General features: G+C 34.6%; 1 long non-coding RNA gene and 1 pseudogene across 2 annotated transcripts; one reads left to right on the top strand and one right to left on the bottom strand.

Annotated features, from left to right (window-relative positions):
• Positions 1–1,197: 1,197 nt before the first annotated feature.
• LOC147518294 (glutamate receptor 3.1 pseudogene) lies at positions 1,198–5,540 on the top strand (annotated as a pseudogene). The gene is made up of 3 exons (XR_015213112.1): positions 1,198–1,335; positions 1,581–2,219; positions 5,350–5,540. The product of XR_015213112.1 is annotated as a glutamate receptor 3.1 pseudogene (transcript).
• A 737-nt stretch (positions 5,541–6,277) lies between these two features.
• LOC147518295 (uncharacterized) lies at positions 6,278–6,725 on the bottom strand. The gene is made up of 2 exons (XR_015214031.1): positions 6,592–6,725; positions 6,278–6,485 (listed from the first exon to the last, which is right to left on the bottom strand). It is a non-coding gene; the product is annotated as an uncharacterized LOC147518295 (long non-coding RNA).
• Between the last annotated feature and the right edge of the window lie 7,563 nt (positions 6,726–14,288).

The raw sequence follows: 14,288 nt of genomic DNA on the forward strand, positions 1-14,288 counted from the left end.
TTATGACACTTAGACATTAATCTAATTAATAACGCATAAACCAAATACATGAATCAAGATACTTTTTCGTTCTCTGAAATGATATATACAATAAAGTTCAATAATGCGTAAACCAATTTACCACCTCTTTTAGAACTTTTCACGCCTCAAGTTTTGGAATTGAGTTTTATGACTGTTGATGTCATATGTTAGGTGGGTATTTATTGAATGTGCCATAAATGGCCCGTTAGCGTTATATAGAGGTATTCATTGAATGTGTCATGAATGACCTGGGTATTCATTGAATGTGCCATGAATGACCAGATTGTTTGGACTGCCCTAGAGAGGAACTAAGGTATTCGTCTTGCGGGTTAGTTGTATTCTTTGATTATGCGAGTGTTTGGGTTTACTTTTGAATACCTAATATAATATCTACATATGTTATATAGAAGTTCTAACTTTCTTTTGCATGAGGGTAGGACTTAATAATATTTTGTGCAGGGACGCGGTCCTACCCTTATACAGCAGTGGATATCGGTAAGTTTTAAATTCAATGGTTTAGATATTAAAACGAGTTATTAGAATGAGTTAATATAATGGAAGTTTTGCTTGGGAAGAAACTATGCCGGTTGAAATGACGGAACTACCTGTCTTCCAAGCTGAGAATGATTAAGTTATGGGAAAATATAAAGTGATTGTTTGGATAATCAAAGTATGATAATGGTTTACATATGGTTAGTCTACTCATACCAGCAAATTTCATTTTTGCTGACTCATGTTTGCTTTGTTTTGGCAACGTGGGTGTGTTCTTGGGAACATAGGTGGAATGCAGTGGAACCGCGGCGTTTGATTTGGATTTGATCTAGAGCAGTCCGTTAGTTCTTTTATTAGGTCTGATCTTTTGGAAGTATGTAATAACGTAGTTTTCTTTTCATATGACATGAAAATATGATGTTGAAGACTTGTTATTCTTAGAGTGGTTTGATGTTTTATTGGGACGGAAGATAGACTTTTTATAAAGTAATTAAGAGAATTTTGGAGATTATTTTTGTTGTTAAGATTCTTTATGATGTGGGTTTTAGGTTTTGACATGTGTTGTATCCACCCCCGTCATAGCCTGAGTTTTTAGACAATTGAACCAAGTGATGTTTGAGATATTTATATTTCAAATATTCATTTTTTTTAATTGTTTAGAAATTTGGACTGTGACAAGTACAATCAATGGACAAGTTTCAAAAATCACTATGGAAGCTGCTGTTAATGATGTAAATTCTGATCCCAATTTTCTTGGTGGAAGCAAGCTAAATATTACAGTTCATGACTCCAACTTCAGTGGATTTCTCAGCATAATTGGAGGTAATTTGGTTTGAGTAACTCTTTGTCTTCTCTCTGTTGGTTTCTCCTACGGGAAAATATGGTATTGGACTGAATATAGTAATAGCTGAATATAGTAATAGAGGAGGTTCCCTTCAGGGAGTTCCAGTAAACCTTGGGATATGTGGTCTTTATATTGTTTGTTGTAATGTTCTTGATAGTGAGGCCCAATATTTTTGTTTCGATAATTTAGTCAATCTTTTAATACGAATTTCATTAACAAACAGGTTTGCAATTCATGGAAACTGATACCGTGGCCATTATTGGTCCCCAAGCTTCTGTAATGGCTCATGTACTGTCACATGTTGTGAATGAGCTCCAGGTTCTACTATTGTCTTTCACAGCCACAGATCCCACCCTTTATGCACTTCAGTACCCGTTCTTTCTTCAGATTTCGCCAAGTGATGCTTTCCAAATGACTGCCATTGCTGCTATCATAATGCACTACGGTTGGGGAGAAGTAATTGCAATCTACACTGATGATGATCATGGGCAGAATGGTATCTCTGCATTAGGGGATAAACTTGCAAATCGACGTTGTAGAATATCTTACAAAGCAGTGCTGCCCGGGCCCCCTGATCCTGGAGCAACTCAAGCTGAAATTATAGACGCATTGGTTAAAGTGGCATTGATGGAATCACGTATTATTGTCGTACATACTTATTCCAATTCAGGTCTGATGGTTTTTGATATCGCAAAACATCTTAGAATGATAGATACTGGATATGTGTGGATAGCTACCACATGGCTATCTATTGTTTTGGATTCTAAATCTCCTCTTTCTCCAAATGTCGGAAGATCACTCCAGGGAGTTCTTACACTACGTCCTCATACACCTCCTGTAAAGACTCAAATTATCGCTAAGGGTATTTTTGTAAATTTCATATTTAACCTAGGGTCATTTATGTAATTGGTCGGTCGGGTTTATATTTCAAATGTACGTAACTTAATGAAACTTAACTTCGACTCATAAGCCACGTTAGGTAAGTAACTCACATACGAAAATTTGACCAAAAATATCGGTTAGCGGTTTTATGTGTTCGAAGCTGGCACGAGTTAACCGCTTACATGCATGAGTGGGGTATCGTTATAGCCGCGGTGAGATAGAATGTAGGAGATTAAAGATTAGTGAGATGGGCCGGAAAAATAATTACGACGCGACGTCAAATGAGTTAGTGGTTAGGAGTGAATTAGGACTTTAAGCCTAATTTTGACATATTGGGCTTGGGCCTAAAAAAAAACAACAACAACAAACAAACAAACAAACGTATCGCACCAAAATAGAACGAAATCGCGGAAACAGAAAAAAATCGCCCAAATCAAATCGCACCAATTTCTTTTCTTCTCCAATTTCGCCCAACCACTAAAACCTAGGAGAGAGAAACCCAATTCGCCCAAATTCAATAGATCCAAACCAACAATTCTTCACACCCTATCTTAGTAACACTTAAACCAAGCGTGAAGATTCAAATTGATTGGAATTTCGTCGTACCGCCGCTGCCGGGTGAGTTTAATTTCATTTCAAACAAATTTTTAAACTTATATCGACAGCTTGTGATGTATTACTAAAAATAATGGTAGGGGGAAGTTTAATTTCGGCAGTAGCAGTTGGAGAAGCTAGAGTTGAGCAATATTGGTGAAGAAGCAAGCTAAAGGAGCGGTTCTTACTGACTCGGTAAGAATTATATATATTCACTCCATTTTGAGCATTTCATGTTGGTTATTGAGTGGAGGAGAAGAAGCACCCACCGAGTTTATTGTTAGAATTAATGTGAAGTGAAGAGTGGAATTTGTTTGTAGTTAGAGTTGGGGAAAAATCGTAATCGTTAGTGGAATTGATAGATATGAGTAGTGCGGGCATAAAGGCCTATAGAGACCTGTCAGAGGAATAGTGCTAGTAATGGCCTGTAGCTCTGTTAGCTACGAAACCAAATTCGTAACGTCGAGATTTCTTCTCGGCTTGCGTTAGATAAGAATTTCTCGTTAGTGGATAAATTCTAATAACCGACGTGTGTGTATATGATGTTATAGGAGGAATTACGAGTGGATTCGGCTAAGCGGGCTTGATTCGGTTAAGTGGGCTTGAGGAGAACGGAGCTTGCTAAGGTAGGAACCTACATACCAATATATAGCATGTTTATTTTCATGCTGGATTTGATTTGTTTAAATTGTTAAGAGATAGTTTGCGTATCAACCATGCATGTATATATGGTATTCATGTTTTGCATTTGCATTTTTCCGCGATATAAACTAAATATATGGATAGCTTTTGTGTGAAAAATGAGTTTGCGAAATCGGGGTAGTGGGGATTTATTTTCTTTGTTAAAAGAGTAAAACTGGTTTTGGGAAGGGTTCTCGTCTCTTGTCTCAGTAAGGAGACAGAGAGATGGATTTTGTAATGCGGGTAAGGATTACCCGGTTGTTTGTAACTAGGTGTGAGGTTCTGGATTGCTCCCGGGATGGTTGTTATTTACGATAATTCGCCGTTTGGGAATCATCGGTTGTTATTTACTATGACTGGCCCGTTTGGGAGTCATAGGTTGTTTTTACTCGATTGTGGAAAATCCAGGAACTCACACCTACAGAATCAACAATTTAAAAGGAAAACTAAATATATATAATTATAGTATTTTGAAATAACCGGTAATACGAGTATATATATATTACTATGCTTATCACGAGGGGGATTTGGAAAAGAATTGGTGAATTCCTATAAAGAAGGAACTGTTGTCGCATTTCCGGAGACGGCAGTTCGCTCTAGGATTCCAACTGTGGGGTACACCTTTCGAGGTGGTGGGCCACCTTTAAAAGGATGCATCACAGGATGTAGTCCGGGAATTCCCTTTCTACTTTTCTAGATAACCATGCTTGTATGTGTCACGTTGTATGGTGCTTAGCTTGTGTGAGGTTACATGTTACCTCGATGAGGTTTAGACGCGAGGAGTGAGAGTTTAGTCTACTCCTGGATGTATGTCAGGATCCTGAGCAGTCTGCAGTCGTCGAACGGTTGACCACCGTAAGTTAGGTGACAGCCAGTATGGGGGTCGTGGTCACCGTAAGTTAGGTGACAACGGCATTTCAGCTCCCTGCCAGTAAAATCAGGAAAACAACGGTGCATGGTTCACACTGGAATACTTAACCGAGATTGCCTCGCGGATCGGGCCGGGCCGGTACCGCATACCCTCACCATTCTAATAGGATGCAGCGGCCACAATAGTTGTATGATGATTGTGAAAAACTCTATTTTGTATATCAAGGAAGCATGTCGAAATGATTTCTGCTACTTAGTGATGTATATATATAGTCACGATATTTGAATACTTTATGGAAACCCTGCATGTTTTAAATGTTTTCTATAAGTAAACTATTTATTGGTTATGTGCGTTTCTACTGGGCATAGTTGTTTGCTCATCCTACATTAACATTTCAGCCAAGCCCGTTGCAGAGGAGACTTTCCCTACCACCGAGGATGATGGTTATGGGGATTTGGGTGGTTTCCCTTATGCTTGACGAGGACAGAGTCAAGTTCATATTTTGGGTTGTATAGAGATAGTCTAGTCATTTTGGTTGTATATATAGAGAGCTCCGCTCCTTTTGATGTAATAAACGATGTATTGGAGTAATAGTTACCTTAAACCTTTTGTGGATATGTGTATATACATCTCGGTTGTTTAGAAAGTGGATTTTGGATATATATATATGGTTGTTGGATGGGTATTTTGTGATGTCCAGGTTTTATGACAGGTTTTTTTGTATACGAAATGTCGATTAAACACAGGAAACTCTGCCGAAATTTCGTTAGAATTGGGAGGGTGTCAGCCTCGAGATTCACTCCTCGTCCTCGGGATGTGTGTGTTGGGTCTCGGGGCGTGACACCTCCTTCCGAAAAGAAGAAGTCTTTCTTCTTTAGGTGGAGCCAATTGAGTAATGGAACTATAGGATTGAATCATTATGGTCTATATGCTTATGATACTGTATGGATAATTGCTAATGCAGTGAAAGCATTCTTTGAGAAAGGTGGGACTATTTCATTTTCTAATGATTCAAACTTGCACAAGGCAGTGGGAGGAGCTTTGAACCTTGCAGCAATGAATGTATTTGATGGAGGAAAACAGTTGCTTGATGATATATTACAGAATCCTCTTTTCGGTAGTGTCGGACTTCCGGGTTCTTGTTTGCATTCTTGATAGTCCATAGAATCCTCTTCTCGGTATTGTTGCTCATCCACATTCATATTCTGACCCAGAGACAACTCAATCTGTTGCTTTTCCAACTCTTGTTGCTGCGACAATCCTCTGCAGACCCCCCACCTTCAAATCAACAAAGATCGTCTTCCTCAACCACAGAACCCCGTGGAAACAAAATTGTAATGAAGACACTTCTTGTTACAGAGTAACGTAGCTACACACCTACACTTTAAAATTAAAGATTGGGTTTGCTCCGAAACAGAGAAGATAACTGTCATAATTGTCAAATCTCACTCATGCAATCTTACTACCATCCCACAATAAAATATGCAATATGATGCAAAACTTAATACTTATCATATGATCCTAACGTTAACAACACAATCATCACATTGTATCCGCAACAACCCACTAGCACTAATGGATATTGGTGGACTTGAACCACCATCTCTTAAGATGTAGTGGAGATCCACTAGCATTCTCAAGCGCTCTACTGTTCGAGCTAAATTCCATAATACACAGTACCAAAAATATCCAAATAATAAAAATTATGTGTCGATACGCGAACTCGTCACCCTTAAGTTCAACACCAAAACTATATAATACAAAGTATAAAAATTTCTAGACACTAACCGTCAAAGGCTCTCTTTGATCAATAAACTCAACTGAAGCCACCCCCATAGGTGACTGAATTTCCCTAGTTACAGTAGGCTAGAAACAATCAAACATTAAAAATGTAAGTCCAAAGTCCAAACAAATAACAATATAAAACATTCGACCCACGACACGCATGAACAAAATTTATCAACTCACCAACCAAATAGAGCACTCTCACCCACGACACACCAAGAAGTTTGATACCCACTATCACTATCAAACTTCTTGTTCTTATTCTCTTCAGCCATTATACCAACTTGTTCAAAACTCACAGAAGCAGATATTCTACTACAGAAGCAAAACAAAGCTTAAAAGTTAGCAGAAATAACAGAGAAACCGAAACCATTTCATTAAAATCGAAAATAAAAAAATTCAAAATCAACAAAATACATACCTTCTTCCAATTTGTGCTTGATTTTCTCAATTTGGAGAAGGGAGAACGGCAAATCTAACTTTTCGGTTTGAATTTGGGGGTGTTTTGGTGTTGAATTTGGAGGTGTTGGGTTTAGATTCGGAGAAAATTGAAAAGAGAAAACCCTTCATGAGAGGTGTTTAGATATATTTGGGTGTTTTGATTTTTTTTTTATTTAAACATTATCCAACGGTTTAATCTTGATCTGATTTGTTTTGATCCAATGGGCGAAATTTTGTTGTCGACCTAGCCAACCCGTATATATATATATAGCCCGGCTCCTAAAAAGACCTTAAATAAGTACCAAATCTAAAACAATCACAATTTTACCTACAAAATGATTTAAAACCTAATCTTTTGTGCATATGATCTGCTACCATAAAGAACATGTAAGACCCCTATTTTATATTTACATTATCTGCGTACCAATATTTAATATTTTCTGTATTTGACTGTATTTTCTGGTCAACGTGCTAGCATGTGGAATACCAAATAGTTAAGGAGGGAATACTAAATAGAAATTTCGAATAATGATAAGATAGGAAACTAGCATTTTGAATTTTGAATGGGGGTAATTTATCTTTAATTTTTGGTAAGCTTTAAATAAAAAGGAAACAAGTTATTAACTTAAGGAACATAATATATATGATACTGTTAATAGAAATAATGTTTCCATAGTTAGGATATAAGAATACTTAGTAATTTGGAAGTTAAGGAGAATATAGGGTGTCTCCGGAGAAACTTGTTTTTCTGGAAAAACCACAGACAACACACACAAACTTAAAACGGAGAAGAACGGGATTTTTGCGAGCTAGCTGGGATTGGTTCTCTCTTCTTTCTTCGATATTTTTCTGTTGCCGATAACACGAGGTGAGTAGTTTTATTTTGGTTTTTTCCGTTTATGGACACGAGTTGAACTATGACGTCCAATATAAAAAAAACTGCTCGCATTCATATTTCGTTTTCATATTTGGTTTTCGCCTGTTTTTCTCTTCAAAGAGTATCCTTTATATGAATGTTTAAAACCTTAGTAGATTGGTATTACTGTCAACACCATTAGGTGGTGGGGAGGGGAGGCCTTGAGCCCCTAACCTCCTCCTCTGTCAAAAAAACGCCATTTTCGCCATTCAAGCATCTTGAAATTTTTGTTTGTGAATTTATTTTCTCGTGTTTGAACTGTTTTGTGGTATTGTGGGTTGTTGGGTTGAGGTATGGTGGTAGTAGAGAGTTTGTGGGGGTTGGAAAAGCTCCAAGAACACTAAGGGCGGTCGGATCTAAGAATTTTGAAGTGTTTTAAAACTGAAAATCGGTGGTTGAGTGGTGAAATAAAAGTATTGGGTTTTTCACCCACATAATTTTTATTTGGGTTATTAATGGGTGGTGTGTGAAGGCTTTTTGGGGTGGCTGGAAGGAGCGGCTGTTGTCTGCTGGAAGGGATGACCCATGAGAGCGATCCAGTCCGTGTCATTTGTTTAGTTTTGGGACTTAGGACTAATTAGTGGGCGGACCCTCGTTAGTTTTGGTTGGGCGGTTTACAAGATTTAGGTGGGCTGGTCCTAAAATTTGAATTGGGTTGCATGGGATCTAGTTAGAATTGAGATTTCTAGTTGGGCCAGATCAGTTATGGGCCGGGTTAAACCGGGTCAGTTTAGCTAGTTGCTTAGGACCAAGGTTTGAACTCTTTTTAAATATGGGTTTGGGTGAGGACCGGGAGAAATGACCACCGGTTAGGACCGTTGACTGTTGACCCGTTGACTTTTTCCAAAAATGTTATAGATGGAATTTATGGACCCATCCGATGATAGGATGTGGGTGACTCTTGTATAAACTTGTTTGTCAGTATCTAATATAGATTTGACATTGATCTTGTGTAAATATTGGCACGTGAAGAATGAGAGATTTTACGGTGTATATATATACCCTTGAATAAACTACGTAACGAAAATCCTAGAACCTAGCTACCACAACTCATGTGATTTGGCCCCTTCCGGGCGTTTGATTAATCCGAATGGCCTGAGCGGCCCCTTCCGGGCGTTTGGTTAATCCGAATGGCCTTTCGGGCCCCTTCGCAAACCGAATAGTGGCTTGATTATTCCGTTCGCAAAATAGAACGATGATGCGCAATATTTTATGCCGAATAGTGGCATTACTTACATAATTGCTTCCGTGTGAGGATTTACCTGTTGTGCGGCATCCCGCTCAGGGTAGTTACGCACGGAGTGGTTCATTATGTAAGGGGAGGCATGTGGATGTACATGTTCGGCGTTGGGTAGCGATTGTGGTAGCCAGGAAAACTAGGTAAAACATAGAGACGACGTATTATTAGGGACACTTGATAAATGTTACGGATATGTTACTATTCCCTTTGGTGTGGTTAGCAAGTTAAGTTTCAATTTATAATATGATTATCACAAATTGCTTTGCAGGAGAGTGGGTTAAACTAATTATTCTTGCAGAGAGGACCCACTCTGTGATAGAGCATGCATAACGGTAAGTATTAGGATGCTATAAGTTATTTACTCATAGTTAGAAGCTAAGGTGCCTTTATGAAGGAACTAACTACCTTAAGCTAAGGCGCCTCGAGGGAGGAACTACCTGCCATGTAAAGAATGAAATTTTATGTATGTCTAAATGGTTTTTCTAAGGCTACTCATACCAACATTATTTATAATGTTGACCCGATTTGCATGTTTGCTAATCGGGTGTGTTCTTATATGAACATAGTCGATCAACCTGGACAGGGTTAGCTGATGTTCGAGAAGGTGGCGGGCTGCTCGTGATTGATGTTAGCATTTATTTTCAATAAGATGTTGTTTCATTTTTCCTCAGAGATGTAGTGGAATTGGTTGGGGACATATGTTTAATTTATTTTTCCAAATTATTAAGTGAAGAAGTTTGTAACTTATTCTGACCACAAGTATTCATAATGATGAGTGGATTGTTTTGAGTATTTTATTGTATTTGTTTTCCGCATGTATTATTATTCATTAAGGGTTATGATATAGATTGGGTTTTGAGTTTGGTGTCACATCTCGGATATCGAGGAGTCGGATATCATTTATATTATCTGATTTATCGAAATTCGGGGTGTGACAGAACATCTCTACAAAAATTCAACTCGTTTGACAATTTTTAACATTGGCAAAAGATGATTGCAAAAACTAGACATTCTAGACCGTTAAATATTTTTTCAAAGTGGACAACAATTTTTATATAAGTTAGAGAATATCAAACGAGTTGAATTTTTGTAGAGATGTTATTTATGGTTAGTAGATCATATGCACAAAAAATTAGGTTTTAAATCATTTTGTAGGTGAAGTTGTGGTTGTTTTAGATTTGGTACTTATTTAAAGTCCTTATTTAAGGTCCTTTTGGGAGCCAGGCTGTATATACTTAAGTTAACTTTAAAATAAATATGTAAGTAAAACTTTACCTACAAAATGAATTCAAATCTATTTTTTTGGTAGATATGATATACTCAATATTAAGATCATCTTTACAAAATTTCAGCTAATTTGGAAACCTCTAACAAAGATAAAAATTGTTGGCATCTTTAAAAAGAAATCTAACGGTCTAGAAATGTTAAGTTTTTTAAATCGTTTTTTGCCAATGTTAGAGGTTTCCAAATGAGCTGAAATTTTGTAGAGATAATCTTAATATTGAGTATATCATATCCACATAAAAATAGGTTTGAATTCATTTTGTAGGTGAAATTTTACTTATGTACTTATTTTAAAATTAACTTAAGTAGCTACTTTTTAGAGAATACAGTCCTTCTCTAAAAAGTAGTTACTTAAGTTAATTTTAAAATAAGTACATAAGTAAAATTTCACCTATAAAATGAATTCAAACATAATATTTTGTGGTTATGAAGCACTCACCATAATGATTATATTCTCAAAATTTCAGCTCATTTGGAAACATCTAACATAGATAAAAATGGTTGTCATTTTTTAAAAAAAATCTAACGGTCCAGAAATGTTAAATTTTTGTAATCGTTTTTGTTTTGCTAATGTTAGAGGTTTCCAAATGAGCTGAAATTTTGTAGAGATGATATTTATATTGAGTATATCATATCTACAAAAAAAATATGTTTAAATTCATTTTGTAGGAAAATTTTTACTTATGTACTTATTTAAAGTTAACTTAAGTAACTACTTTTTAGAGAAAAATTGTGTGTGTGTATATATATACGGGCTGGCTAGGTAGACAGTAAAATTTCATTCAGCATCCAAATAGCAAAATTTCGGACAGCATCAAAATAGCAAAATTTCACCCGTTGGATCAAAACAAATCAGATCAAGATTATATATCCTTAGATATATATTATAGTTATATCCTCTTGGCTTTATTTTTCAAGGCTTTACCGAGTCTCTAATTTTTTGTAAACTCTAATACTAATTACGAAAAAAAAATTCAAAATCCTTAGATATATATTATAGTTATACCCCTCACCAATCTATTTTTTGGAACAGTCACAGAGACTCCAATTTTTTCCAAACTCTATTACTATTTACTAATTACGAAAAAGTAGGATATCAATCCCATCTAGAGTTTCACAAAGTCTCCAACTTTTTCTAAACAATATAGCAAATTACGGGGGGGGGGGGGAATATACAAAAAACTAAATTGCTAAAAACAATAGTCTCAACCAAAAATGATTTTTCTAAAACCCTTACACGACAAAGAATAGTTTCTACACTAATCTCAGGTGAAGTTCAACATAACAAAGTTTCTTTCTAAAAAATGACAATGAAACTATGAAAAAACAAAGAAAAAAAAAATAAATTGAGTTGCTTGAACATTTACTTTATGCATTTGTTAACCACACATGTGACTGGAAAAAAAAAAAAAAAAAAAACTAATTATAAAATAAGTAACAGTACAGGTGTACACCCAAAACAAATAAAATTGTATTGTATGCACTACATATATGGGCATAACAAATAAAGTTGGATCAATTTGATGTGGCATCCACTGTGGAATTTAGATATTTAGTCATAGTTAAGGATTTCAAAAACTACAATTCTGACCACAATAATTACGACATATTTCAATTAAATTTCTGAATTTTATAATTGCCAATTTTAGCGGAATAACGAGATTCAATTAAAACGGACGTTGACTTAAATAAATTATATAACTATTTATTTAGTTAAAGTGGACGTTGGGCTTAAATAAATTATATACCAAACCAAAACAAATTACATGTGAAAAGTTAAATTATACAAAAAATAACATCACAAAATATATAATAGAAAATGAAAAAATAAATAAATAACGGCAAACCAATAATGACAAATATTATAAAATATATATAATACTGCATGAAACTAATATCAAAGAACAATTAGCGGGAAACAAAAAACTAGATGCAAATGTATCAAACTAATCTCAAATAATATTTAACGGAAAATCGAAAATTGGATGCACATGCAAGCATTAAACTAATCTTAAAAAGTAATTAATGAACAATCAGAATATGGATACAACTGCATTAAACTAACCTCAAAAAATAATTAACGGAAAATCAAAACTGGGTGCAACTGTATTGAGTTAACCTAAAAAAATAAATAACAGAAAATCATAAACTTGATGCAAATGCATTGAACTAATCTCAAAATATAGTTGTATTATATATTGTGGGAATGTCTCGATAAGTATAGTTTTGTATTTAAAACGGTGTTTATCTTATCTTTTTTCTTATGATTGGGAACACCTTGCTATTTAAGTAGCTTCAATATGAACTTCTTCTTATTAGACAATCTCACATAACTTTAATCAAATTTCTATTATTAAATAACAAAATGAAGTTGAAGGGTTTTATCAATGGTGAGTTATTTTTTTTTTAATAGAGAGTATGTGGGGTTTTCATGTTATAAGAAATTTGGATGAGTGATCAATACAATATTTGTATATAATAGTTTTGCATATATAGTTGCATATATTTTTCAGAATAATTAATATGATAGGACCCGTTCATAGATAATCTTTGAAGATCCCACATAGTGAGTCAGGTATAATTTAAAGAATAATTAACAGGAAATTGGGAACTGGATAATCTTTGATGATCCCATATAGTAAATCAAGCATAATTTATTTTTATGTCATGTTTGCAATTAAGGACACTACATATGGATTAGTAGGAAGTTGGTATTACAAACCATATTGGATAATTAAAAGGAAATCAAAAACTACATTCAAATACATTTAACTGAGCTTAAAGAGTAATTAACAGGAAATCGAAAACTTTATGCATATACGATAAACTAAACTCAAAAAGTAATTAACTAGAAATCGGAAACTGCTGCAACTGCATTAAACTAACGTCAGAGAATAACTAACGAAAAATTAGAAATTGGATGCAAATCTTTGAAAAATATTTAACGGGAAATCGGAAACGGTATGCAAAAATGCATCAAACAAACCTCAAATAGTAAGTAACGGAGAATCGGGAAACTAGATGCAAATGCAATGAACTAACCTCAAAAAATAATTAACAGGAAATCAAAAACCGAATGCAACTTTATTGAACTAACCTCATAGAATAATTAGCGGGAAATCAGAAACTAGGTGCAAATGCATTGAAATAACCTCAAAGAATAGTTAACAAGAAATAAAAAACCGGATGAAATTGCATTGAACTAACCTCAAAGCACAAATAATCAGAAATCATAAACTAGATGCAGATATATTGAACTAACCTCAAAGAGTTATTAATGAGAAATCGGAAACTGGATGCAAATGCAATAAACTAATCTAAAGACTAATTAACAAAACATCAAAAAATGGATGCAACTGCATTGAACAAACCTCAATGAATAATTAACGAGAAATCATAAATTTGATACAAATGCATTGAACAAACCTTAAAAAATAATTAACGAAAAATCGAAAACTTGCTGCAAATGCATTGAACTAACCTAAAAAAACAACTAATGGAAAATCAGAAATTAGATGCAACTATATTGAACTAACCTCAAACAATAATTAACGGAAAATCGGAAACTGAATGCAACTGCATTGAAATAAAAAATTGGATGCAATATCCTTGATGAATATTTAATAGAAAATCGGAAACTGGATTTAAATGCATTAAAATAATCTAAAAAAATAGTTAACTAGAAATCAGAAACTATATGTAACTGCATCGAACTACCCTCAAAGTAAATAATCGGAAATTGGAAGCTAGATGCGAACTAACCTTGAAAAATAATTAACGGAAAATCAGAAACTGGATGCAGATGTATTGAACTAACGTCAAAGAGTAATTAACGTGAAATTGGAACCTGGATGCAAATGCAATGAGTTAATCTCAAAGAGTAATTAACGAAATATTGAAAAATATATGCAATTGCATTGAATTAACCTTAATGAATAATTAAAGAAAAATCAGAAACTTGATACAACTATATTGAATTAACCTCAAAGAATAATTAATGAGAAATCGGAAACTATATGCAACTACATTGAGCTAACCTCAAATAATAATTAACGTAAAATCGAAAATTTGATGCAAATGTATTGAACTAACCCCGAAACATAGTTATATTATATATAGAGATAATATAATATCTCGACAAGTATAGTTTTGCATTTAAAGTAGTGTTTATTATAATTTTTTATTATAATTGGAAATGTCTTGCTATTCAAATAGTTTCAATATCATCTTCGCCACA

This window comes from Coptis chinensis, chromosome 2, assembly GCF_015680905.1.
Source record: "Coptis chinensis isolate HL-2020 chromosome 2, ASM1568090v1, whole genome shotgun sequence".
In the NCBI taxonomy this organism is placed as follows: Eukaryota; Viridiplantae; Streptophyta; class Magnoliopsida; order Ranunculales; family Ranunculaceae; genus Coptis; species Coptis chinensis.